Below are 12,720 nucleotides of genomic sequence, written 5' to 3'. Positions count from 1 at the left end.
ATTTTTCGCAAATACCCCTCCATAACATGATATATCTGTTTAATTACACCGAATAGATTTGGGTTGAAACTCTCTGCACATGTGCAGATAAATACTATCAAGCTGCAATTCATAAACATGTTTATGCATAATTTAGGGTATAAGTGGATATTATTATAGAACCGCGGGAATCATACATGTTCTAATACGCGTTAGCTCGCTTTCATTATGTAACGTCATATCCGAAATCTTTTGGCGGGAAGCTGCTCGCGAGGGTAAAAAAGGAATATCCAAAATGGCAAATACCATGGTATTTGAGGCAAATTCACCGGCAGTGGTGAAAAACAGGCAAATTCGTTTGAAATGAGGAAAACATATTAGAATATGCGAAAAATACACTGGCTATCAACCAATCAAAATCTTGCTTTCTTATATAAGGTGTAATTAGGACTGCAACTGCCTTTGGCCTAGGTGAGTTATATTTTGATGATATTTGGAGGATAGTCTTACGTGGTGGTTTTGTCTGATGTGCAGTTAAATATTTAAGATGATTTATTTTATTTATCATGAGAATCTTTTGAAATTAAATAGTTTCTCCAGCCAAACTGTCAAGTTACGGCAGATAATCTATACGAGTTAATCTATACGAGTTAACTCTCCTTCTGCCATCTCTGATTGTACAGTTTTTGGAGATGATCTGTCAGATGCCGAATCACAATTAAGGATCTGGAATGTCGACAACAGACAAATATACAGATGACAATGGCTAGGAATGTAGTTATGGAACCTACAGCTAAGACAATTTGTGTCACTAAGGCATCAGCACTATGCTCATCGTCATTATTATCATCCTTCAAAAAATATAATTGAAAAAAAATGAAAAAACTGAGCCTACAATTTGTATAACCTCTTCATGATATCCATACGGACACTTCGGGATTCTCATATGTGCACTTCTGGATTCTCATGTGCATGCTTCTCAATACTAATATGCACAATTCTCGATTCTCATATACAAACTTCTCTAGAATAGTTTCTGTGTTGTTGATGACGATATTTACGTATGAGATTCAGGAAGTGTACATATGAGATTCGGTAGTGTGTATATTTACATGAATTGTAAAGTGTACGTATGATAATCGCGAAGAGTATGTATCAAAATCATGACATGTGCCAATGAGATTTCGCAAGTGTTTATATGAGAATAGAGAAATGACTGTGTGCAAGGAAACAAGCAACAAGCTAGATTTCTAATGAGCTTCAAACTTGATCAGAAATGGGTTTTATCATGGGGTACAAAATATAAAGTCCATATTAATCTCACAATTACGTGTCTGTTAAAATAAAAGATTAATAAAGACAGTAGTATAACGCTGTTCAAAAGTCATTAATTGATTGAGAGAAAACAAATCCGGGTTACAAACTTAAAACGAGGGAAACAAACTATAAGAGGAAAACAAAAAAGCAACAGAAACACTAAATGCAACAAAACGACAATGCAACATGCATAGAAACGAACTATTAGATTACAACTGCCATATTCCTGACATGGTACAGGACATGGTAACCGTTATGTGGCTAACCAAATCTCGCGTTTTATGGCAATGTTGAATATACTGCTAAATGACAACATTACATGACAGAAATACGCCACAAATAAAATATGTGTGTTTCGATTGGATTGAAAACATACAGTAGTTTGTTTGAATTGATTCATAATGACATGTGAATAATGCTATAATGACATTTGAATTAAGCAATGTTACCATTGTTACATGTATATATTTGTAACAACTATTTGTTCTGTCAAATTCTTTTTATGGCACTGTTATGTGTTTTCTTTTTGTGTTTGTTTACAAATTTATTTGGACTTGTAATTCTACCAAGATCGTAATAATTTAAAAATGTTGATGCTGAGCCCCTGGTATATACATTGCATGGTTTACTTTCTATAAGCTAAACATTTAAGGAAAAATGAAGAATAAGAATTGAAAAATAAACATACAGCTGTGTGAATTTTATTCATTTAATGGTTCATATATAACAATGATGTAATATATATTTGAACAAAAATGTGTACCGGTACTAAGAAGGTATAAAGAAGCATAGTAATTACATGTACAGTACACCTTGATATGGTAAATTAATTTTATTAGCTTTTTAACACAATTGAGTAATACAGGTTTTTAGTGTAAATATGGAGACATAATGTAACAGTGCATTGACATGTAAGTCTTTCTTGTAGAGTATTTCCTATGGGTTTTAAGGAGAAATTTCAATTCTAGCACTTTTAATACCTTTTAACAGTTTTTAAATTGATAGAGAAATATGCGTCATGTTTGTTTAACAAAAACAACATCTGATTCGTGCTATTTTAAAACTGATAATCAATATTTAAATATCTCTACTGTGGTACAATTATTGTAAATAGATACCCAAACTACAGGTATATGTGTATTCATAGGTATGACGTGTGTTTTACATATTATATTTTTTTAACCTGTATTAAGTTTAAACCAGTTTTTTTTAAATTCCTGATTGATAGGGTGTCATGGGAGAAATGTCGAAACGTTATTTACGATGAGCTGAAGAGGTTTTTTGTCAAAAAAAGGTATGGAGCGATAAAACTTTTTTTTCATTTGATAGTGCCAAGAATACGGATTTACAAAATAGTAATATAAAGTTCGTATTTGAACACACAGCCGACAATTTGCTGAAAAGGGAACAAGGTCACATAGCAACAAGGAATAGGGGAATACATGTATCACCTATAGTGCTAAGGAATTTCCATGTAATTCAGGGGGAGGCAAATTTTATAACGTCAGAATATGTATTTTCAACTGAAAGGGTACAGAGAATCCATTTTCTGTTTGTGAAAAAAAGTGACACAAAAACTGCTACCCCCTCATAATCATCCCATTAGGTAATTTAACGTGTTCCCTTTTTGTCTGGAAATATATAAAATATCAAACTAATAAGTTGTTAAAATGAAGTGTAGAATTTCGATTTTACTGTTATTTGAAAATATAATAGCAAAACAATCATGGGCACATCCAGTGTCCTAGAAAAGGAGGTTTATTATTTTTCTAAATTGGAAAATATGTGTAGTTATAGCGATACAAATTAAGCTGTTGACAATTATATTACATTATATTTTTCTTTTGTCAAAAAGGGAAGTGTGTAAGACCCTTTGAATCCTACACTGACAATACTTCAACAAATAAAAATAAAATAGTCAGCTAAACATTTTAGGCTTCTATAGTCCTCTAACGTGCTTTTTCTGGATTATATGTAACTATTTAATACATTTAACATAATAAAAGGACTAGGTATGATTGCCAATGAGACAACTATGAACAAACGTTCAATACAGTAGATATCATTCATTATTGGCAACCGTATAATCATCAACAATGGAAAAAACAATACAATATATTGACTAACATAAAACATTCAATGAGAAAAAATAACGGCATAGTTTGTAACAAAACAATTTACAAAAAACAAAAATGACAGATATGACCCGACAAGAACTACAGAACTACAGTTCCTGACTTTGGAAAGGCACTATTAGGCCACAGACCACAATTAAATTCCTCTATTAGTTCTTATACCTTTTGTTTATTTCCAAAATTCACCTTGTCTTTTTGTCAAATATTTTGTGTGTGTATTGGCCTAGTGCAAGTTCAAACATATGTCCAATTAACTTTCAGAATGATTGAAATATAGCATATTACGCATTTAGTCAGTATCATCCGTACCCCTCTGGACAAGTCAAGAGATGTCAAGTCAACTGTATATATTACATTTTACGCTTGATATAATCACTCTTTTCATATCAAAACCATTTAAAATACAACATCCAAAAATTAATTCCACCTCTGGTCTTTCCTTTTCACCTCAGAAAACAAAACTAAGAAATGAATGATAAGGGAAAGAAAAATATAAATAAAAAAAATACTTTACTTAAAGGGAACTATAATCATAGACAACTAAAAGCTTGGTCATTGATTGTGGTCTAGAACCAAAAACAATGTGGCTGTGTTTAATATGTTTGAAGGCATCAACACTCCCTATACCTTGTAAATTTTACAAGTAAAGTGGCCAAAAATGTTTGAACAATATTTAGAATGTTTTGATTACTTCGAATCAGTAAAATCTATTTTGAAATGTGGTAAAGCTAGATTATTTATTTCATATTTTACTGGGGTCAGAATATATAATTCTTAAAACTGCCAGCCCCAAACAATAGTGAAAGTTTCATAACTCATATCAGAATATTTAGATGAAAATCAATAAACAATATGGTAAACTGTAAAAGTTTGCATATAACATTATATAGTATGAGATATATCAGTCAAATGGTATGAGGTATACACAAGCGTAATTGTGAAAATACTCAAAATAAGTCTTAAAATTACTCATAATCCCATAAATCCCAAGAAAATTGTCAAATCAAAATGTCGGAATAAAATGGTCAACAACCCATAGCCATGATTGCAAACAATCTTACCACGTGTTAATGGTTCTCAAAAAGAATATTGTTACAATGCTCAAAGAAAAAGTCAAAATCCTAAAACTTCATAAAATTGTCAAATAATTGGACAGTCTAGAAAGGTCAAGAGAATATGATATGTCTATAACAAATAATGAATAGAAAGTATCTGTTTCAATCCTGTAAATAACAATGTTAAGACGTGTCTTTTCAATTTCCTTTTCGTCAATAAAATGATAGGTGAGAATTCTGAAAGTTTTTCTCCATTTCAGATGAATTGATTTATTTGGCAGGATATTGTTCTGAAAGAGATATTTCAGTTTCCTGTTTATAAAATCCATTAAGAGGATCATACCTATATAATGAGCGCTGATACATGGTTTTAATAACCGATTTGAAATAATCTATCTCTGAATAATATGGAGATATTGCGAACCCGGTGTTCAGTAGTTGTCGTTTGTTGGTTTATAGGTGTTTTTCGGTTCTCGTTTTTATATAGATTAGGACCGTTGCTTAAACCGTATGAATTGTTTCACACTAGTTATTTTTCAATGCGCTTTGTTAGGTGTTGGTGACGGGTACTTTGACCTATAATGATTTTTCTTTTACAAAATGATACTTGAATGGAGAGTTGTCTCATTGACAATCATACCACATCTTCTTATAGTTATGATTGTTTGATATGCTGTGGGTTAGGGGACGGGGAATATTTTTTCCAAAAAATTCTTTTTCACATCTGTTGCTACATAAGCTTTATTTTCTATGCCTATGACGCGGAGGAAATTTATTTTCACTTTTGTACACAATTTGTATCCTTAACTGTCCTGCATTTTATAACAATCCTTTATTCTGTCTTGACAAAATAATTACTTTTCAGTTTATACTAGGCCGATGTTTTTTTTTTAAATAATTCTACCCCCTCTCAAAGAATCTCAAATGATTTTCCCTGAAACCTTTGATATTCAAAAATACAAATGACAAGGAATTGACTGTATTTGTCTGCATTCTATAAAAAATCAAAAGTAATGGATAAACCATTTTCACAGTTTCACTTCAAAATAAAATATCTTTATGTTTTTTCTAGGTGCATTTAAAATCAAGATGGCATTTTCCCAATCTATAAGACGAGCACAAATACCCAAACCATGTGAGCTGTGTGAAACTGACACTAACATTCAATGGAAATGTGTACAATGCAATACACTAATGTGCGACAAATGTAAGAAAATTCATTTAAAAGTTCTCACACATGACATTGTTGATGTCAAAAGTGCAGAGGCGAAAACTGAGCTTGAACAAACTATTATTACTGACAATATTCCCTGTCAGATTCACAAGAGGAAGTTGAATTGCATGTTTTGCAGAACATGTGACGTACTTGTATGTCCAGAATGCATATCTGATTCCCACAGAAAACATGACTTAGACTCAATCGATAAAGTCTGCAGTGAAAAAAAGAGTGAACTTAAAAACTAAAATCACAATTTCACACTTTGTAAAATTGAAAGCAGTAAAGTTCAGGATTTTAAAACCAAATATGAACATTTTCACACAGAATCTGTTCAGAAAATTGATCAACAAGAAAAGTTGATTATAGATGAAGTCAGACAATATGCTGAATCACTGAGACAACAAACGGGAAGTGAAAGTGAAAAAATAGAAAAATCTATCACAGACAAAGTGAAGCAAATAGAAGAAGTGAAGGAAACTTTGCTTAAAAATCAAAGCAATATACAAGAAGTATTAGAATCAAATCAAGCAGCTCAGGTGTTCAGTGCTTATCAAGAGTTCAGTAAAAAAGACATTCCGAACGCGCCTTTTAATGCCTTTCCTGAGGACACAAAAGATTTGATTCCTGCTTATTACAATTTGAAGAACATTTCAAACTTATTTGGATCACTTAAAAAAACTAAGCTACCAACGGGATTGTCACACGTAAACTTAGACGTATGCAACATATATACTACAGATTTGAACACGGTGAATAAAGTTGTAATACAGGATGGCAAGACAGCTTGGATTTCTGATTTTATTAAATCTACTCTGCATAAAATAGACATTGATGATACAATCAAAATTGTTAAAGATATTTCAATTAAAGTTAACGACATGTCACAAACAGACAATAATGATATTCTTCTGTCTTTGCATAGCAGTCCTGATGTCAGTTTGTTAAGAACAAAGACAGGGGAATTCAAACCGTTCCTGAATGTATCACCATTGTATCCCCTTGGTATACATGTCAATTATCATAAAGAGATCATACTGGGTGTCATGGAGAGGGGTGCTACTTACACCCTAACAAACAAGAGCTGTAGGCAAGTTATAATCTTTGGGATAGATGGAAAACAAAAACAATCATATGAGTATGATAAACATAAACAGAGACTATTCACTACCCCTGCTAGAATTACATCTAATGTTAAAAATGACATAGTGGTTATAGATAGTACAGCTTATGATGAAGGGAGGGTGGTTATTTTGGACAAGGTAGGACAGACTAAATGGATCTATCAGGGACAGTCTCAAGTCAATCCAGGGAATAAACCATTTAATCCTTTAGATATAGTTACAACATCAATAGGTCATGTTATAGTGACTGATGTTAACAACCATTCCTTATACGTCTTGTCCGAAGTGGGAGATGTACTCGCATGTAAAGGTATGAAGAATCTGGGGATTATATATCCTACGACAATGGATATTGACACCAAGGGACAGTTATGGGTGGGATGCTATTCTGGGAATAAACAAAGAACAGATGCCAACTGCATGAAATGAAGATATCTTTTTAATTAAGTATGAATTTTAAAAGTCATCAATCAATATTTTACTTTCTCACTTAATTAGTACTAATATATTATCTGTATATAGGGAACTTAAAAATATTTACTGACAGCTATGAAAATGAATGAAAGAAAGGAGAAATGAGGAAGTAATCGAGTTTATCAATCAGCCTGTATTGAGATGGAGATCAAGTGACATGTTAAATAAAGAAGAAAAGAAGACGGGAAATTAACATTGAAGAAAATTAATTTGCAGTTACGGGTGGAGTGAAATTTTGTTAGTTATGATGCAATAATGCATAAAGTTTTATGTCTTTTAAATCCGCATTGAATAATTTCAAATCTTCAAGAATTATTTTCAATCCCTGAATTTTGTACTTTTTACTTAGTATTTAAATGTAAATTAAGGAATTCATGAATATTCATGTTCATTCAAATATATTTTCTAATTTAACATATGAGGATAAATGAATAAGCTGTGAAAAAAATACTAAAAATTAGACAGCAACCAACAATACAAGCGTACCGAAAAGAGCATAACATTTAATAATATTTACAATCCTTTGAATACCCTCCACTTTGTTTTTTTAAGACATTCAAATCTAGTAAATCACAACTGTTACTTAGATAATAATTTACTTTGATATGTCAATGTAACAATTCTTCCATGAATTCTACAAAGTTTACACTCGTGCCTTACTCGGAGAGGCAAACAAGTACAAGCTTGCACTGCTAATAAATATTAAATGAACCACGACTTGCACACATATTGAAATAATATTTCAAATACTAAAGTTACCATCCAGAAACCATTTTTCCAAACTGATTTCTTTTTTTAGTGACCTTAACCTTTGACCAATTGACACAAAAACTGTTACGCTAATATAAACATGCACTATATGAATGATGTACTAAAAAAACAAACAAATTAAAAGAAAAAGGACTGAAATTTCTTGCTTTAAATAAAAGAAAAGATTTTTTAAATTAAATGAATATTACATGAAATGAAGAGATGCTGTGTTTTAATTCACAACATCATATTTAGGCATCATTTTATAAAACACAATGAAAAAAATACTTATTGGTAAATATGAGTTTACATTACATGCATTACTAAATACACATATGTATAAAGGCCAGTTAGTGAATATTTAATGTAAATAATTACATTATATGTATGTTTCATTATAATACGTTATTCTGATTTGCTAACTGCACATCTCGCGTTATTCTTTAAACAACTTCATTACACAATAAAACTTATCTTTCATGATGACAGGAGCGCACTGGTAAATTAATTAATAACTTTATAAAAATAGTTTTTTCATTACTCTAGCTAAAAAATGTAATTATAAGTATTGACTGCTTCTTTTTGTAACTTCATAGGGTTGTAAAAGCGTTGACCGTGTGCACATTTTAGAATGAAGCGCTTCGGCGCTTTATGAGCCAGATGCTCCGCAGGGCGCAGCTTTATACGACCGCAGAGGCTGAACCAATAACGGTGGGGGCAAGTATGGACACAACATTCAAGCTGGATTCAGCTCTAAATTTGGATTGTGATTAAATAGTTGACACAGCATATGTTTCTGACCAAGAATGAATGTGGTCTAATGAACTTAAATTTTGTTTTTGCCTTTGAGCAATTCACTATGCTGTTGAATATTAATCCTCTCAAAAAAATGTTTGAAGAAATTTTCTTTTTATTTATGAAATCTGAAATGAGAAAAATTGAACCCCCCCCCCCCCCCCCCCCCACCCCCCGCCCTCCCAATTTTTTTTCACATCCTCCTTTCCCTTATTCCAAAACTGATCTCAATTCAAATTTCTAATGGAGTTTGCAACAATAACTACTCATTTAATTACATCATAAAATATTAAAATGTAAAAAAAAGTGTTTGGTATCACTGAATGGTAAATAAACTCATCATAGATACCAGGACTAAATTTAAAATATACGCCAGACGTGCGTTTCCGTAACGATTGTTTTAATTTATCAGTTGGTAGTAAAAGTGAATATGTTACAGTGAATTTGTATTATCAGTGATTATGTAGAATCCCTGAAATTTTCAGGGATTATGTAGAATCACTGGCCAGTTTAGGGATTATATATAATCCCTAACATTTTCAGGGATTATGTATAATCACTAGAAATAACGACAGAGATTATACATAATAACTGAAATGAAGAAATAGTTTTATTTATAAAGAAAATGAATAAAATTCAAATTATTTATGCTATGAAATCATATTGAAACAGCAATACACTATATATACATAAATTGTAGAATGCTAAGAACAAAATATCAAAATGATAATTTGTTCTTTATCAAAATGTTAAACACAATATATTAAAATAATATGCTTTCCATCTGTTTTAACCACATTGACAATATCCAAATTTTAGAAAACATTTTCCTTCACATATCAAATCAGATTTTATGACTCTCCTGAGAATAAAGTGTTCAGCAAAAACATCTGTAAAAAAGAGATATTAGCAACCTCGAACTGATTCGATCAAGATATGTTTTCTTTTACCAGGCAATACCCTTTTTCAGACTTTTGTTAAACAATTACCATTGTGTTTTTTTTTTATTCCCTTTCCTTTTTTGCTATAAGAATATAACACCAAATGCTCTTAAAACTTTGTTCTAATTGTCAATCCTTAGCTTTTTTATACATTTGGATGTGTAAGATTTCTCTGTTTGGATTTCTTGTTCATTTGAACCAGAAACATGTCTCTATTTGAACAAAACGAAAAAAACATGTTCCATAATCTTCGTCACCATTTGTTTTACATGTACCACATATAACATGCTCTGTGGATTTAAGAATAGAACATGGATCATTGGATATCCATTTGAAGCTTGCTTTTAATAAAAAAAAACAACAACAACAAAAAAAAAAAAAAAAAAAGGTAAAGTTATCGCTATAAGGTGTCAGACCACCAATTACTCCCTCCAATTTAGAACGTATAGTCCTGTAGTCCAAAATGAAATTTTCAAGTATTTTCTATCAAAGTCATACATTACAGTCAGTTTAAATATAGCTGTGAAATTTGTAATATAAGTCACATTATGCTCAGATAGGATGTTTCTGACTTCAAATTGACTAAGGATTAAGAATAAAGCAAAGCAAAGAATTCTGAGCACCAATTACTCCCTCCAATTTAGAACGTATGTAAAAGTAGTCCTACTCTGACACAAAATAGTGCTTTTGATGTCATTGTTTACCTAAACTAACCCACAAATTTGCAGAAATGAAACTTTTGGTGAAAGGGAAATATATTTTAGACCATTTTGAGCCAAAATTCACTTGTCTATGAGTTTGCATTAAAAATTCAGGATTAATGCGCTACATAGTACACTAATTTAAGATTTCCAGAAAACCGGGATTTATTTTGGTAGTACCTGTCTTTTCAAGATCGGAAATTTGTTACAAGACTTTAAACACTGGTTGAAAATTAACATGTAGAAAGGTGACACATGTACAATTCAGGATATACCTGGTTTCCTTGAAGTTAAACTTAAGGTAAAATATTTAGAAAGCTGTGAAAATTGCAAAATTTGGTTGAACAGATAGGGATTTTTAATTGGTGGTCTGACACCTATAAAGGGAATCTTGATATTGTCAATTTTGAAGACTTAAACTTTATCTCGAAACCCTGTGCTGGTTATATCTTTAAAACCATCCTCTGTGTTTTAAAAGCAAATTTATTTCATCTGGCAAGGAATATAAAAGTAAAAAAATGAGAATTTGTTAATATATTTTCATATTTTTTTTTATCTAACAAAGGATCCCTAAATTATTCATAATCCCTGAAATTATATTAGGGAATTTGTAGAATAATTATTAAAATGTTCAGTGATTATGTAAAATCACTGGTCATTTTCAGGGATTATATATAATTACTAATGATTTTAGTGATTCTACATATTCCCTGAAAAATGAGGGATTCTACATAATCCCTGATTATACAAATTCACTGTAACAAATATACATTGTATATTGTATAAAACAATGATTTAAGTTGATTCAACTACTATTCTGGACAAAGAAAGATAACTCCAATTGAAAATTTCTTGCTGTTGCGCAATATTGTGCAATCTAAGTACATGTTAAGATTCAGCATATCAAAGAAGCCCAAGAACTCAATTTTTGTTAAAATCAAACTTAGTTTAATTTTGGACCCTTTGGGCTTTAATGTAGACCAATTTGAAAACGGGACCAAAAATTAAGAATCTACATACACAGTTAGATTTGGCATATCAAAGAACCCTAATTATTCAATTTTTGATGAAATCGAACAAAGTTTAATTTTGGACCCCGATTTGGACCAACTTGAAAACTGGGCTAATAATCAAAAATCTAAGTACATTTTTAGATTCAGCATATCAAACAACCCCAATTATTCAAGTTTTGATGAAATCAAACAAAGTTAAATTTTGGACCCTTTGGGTCCCTTATTCCTAAACTCCCAAAATCAATCCCAACCTTCCTTTTATGGTCATAAACCTTGTGTTTAAATTTCATTGATTTCTATTTACTTATGCTAAAGTTATTGTGCGAAAACCAAGATAATGCTTATTTTTGCCCCTAATTCCTAAACTGTTGGAACCAAAACTCCTAAAATCAATCTCAACCTTCCTTTTGTGGTCATTAATCTTGTGTCAAAATTTCATAGGTTTCTATATACTTAAACTAAAGTTATAGTGCGAAAACCAAGAAAATGCTTATTTGGGCCCTTCTTGGCCCCTAATTCATAAACTGTTGGGACCAAAACTCCCGAAATCAATCCCAACCTTCCTTTTGTGGTCATAAACCTTGTGTTAAAATTTCATAGATTTCTATAGCTGTTTACTTATACTAAAGTTATAGTGCGAAAACCAAATGTCTTCGGACGACGACGACGCCAACGTGATACCAATATACGATCAAAAAATTTCAATTTTTGCGGTTGTATAAAAATGTACTTCGATCAACGCTTTCACACCCCAATGAAGTAACAAAAAGAAGCATTAAATTCTTAAATACATTCAATAAAATTGAGAATGGAAATGGGGAATGTGTCAAAGAGACAACAACCCGACAAATAAAAATCAACAGCAGAGGGTCACCAACAGGTCTTTAATGTAGCGAGAAATTCCCGCACCGGAGGCGTCCTTCAGCTGGCCCCTTAACAAATATATACTAGTCCAGTGATAATGAACGCCATACTAATTTCCAAATTGTACACAAGAAACTAAAATTAAAATAATACAAGACTAACAAAGGCCAGAGGCTCCTGACTTGGGACAGGCGCAAAAATGCGGCGGGGTTAAACATGTTTGTGAGATCTCAACCTCCCCCTATACCTCTAACCAATGTAGAAAAGTAAACGCATAACAATACGCACATTAAAATTCAGTTCAAGAGAAGTCCGAGTCTGATGTCAGAAGATGTAACCAAAGAAAATAAACAAAA

At 31.5% G+C, this 12,720-nt stretch overlaps 1 pseudogene; it reads left to right on the top strand.

Annotated features, from left to right (window-relative positions):
- The first annotated feature begins 2,503 nt into the window (after positions 1 to 2,503).
- On the top strand, positions 2,504 to 7,255 carry LOC139506910 (uncharacterized; annotated as a pseudogene).
- Positions 7,256 to 12,720: the final 5,465 nt, after the last annotated feature.

The sequence above is a fragment of the Mytilus edulis genome, unplaced genomic scaffold (genome assembly GCF_963676685.1).
Source record: "Mytilus edulis unplaced genomic scaffold, xbMytEdul2.2 SCAFFOLD_2082, whole genome shotgun sequence".
NCBI classification, from domain to species: Eukaryota; Metazoa; Mollusca; class Bivalvia; order Mytilida; family Mytilidae; genus Mytilus; species Mytilus edulis.
The sequence above is the reverse complement of the archived record's forward strand: the minus strand, read 5'-3'. Positions and strand labels throughout refer to the sequence as shown.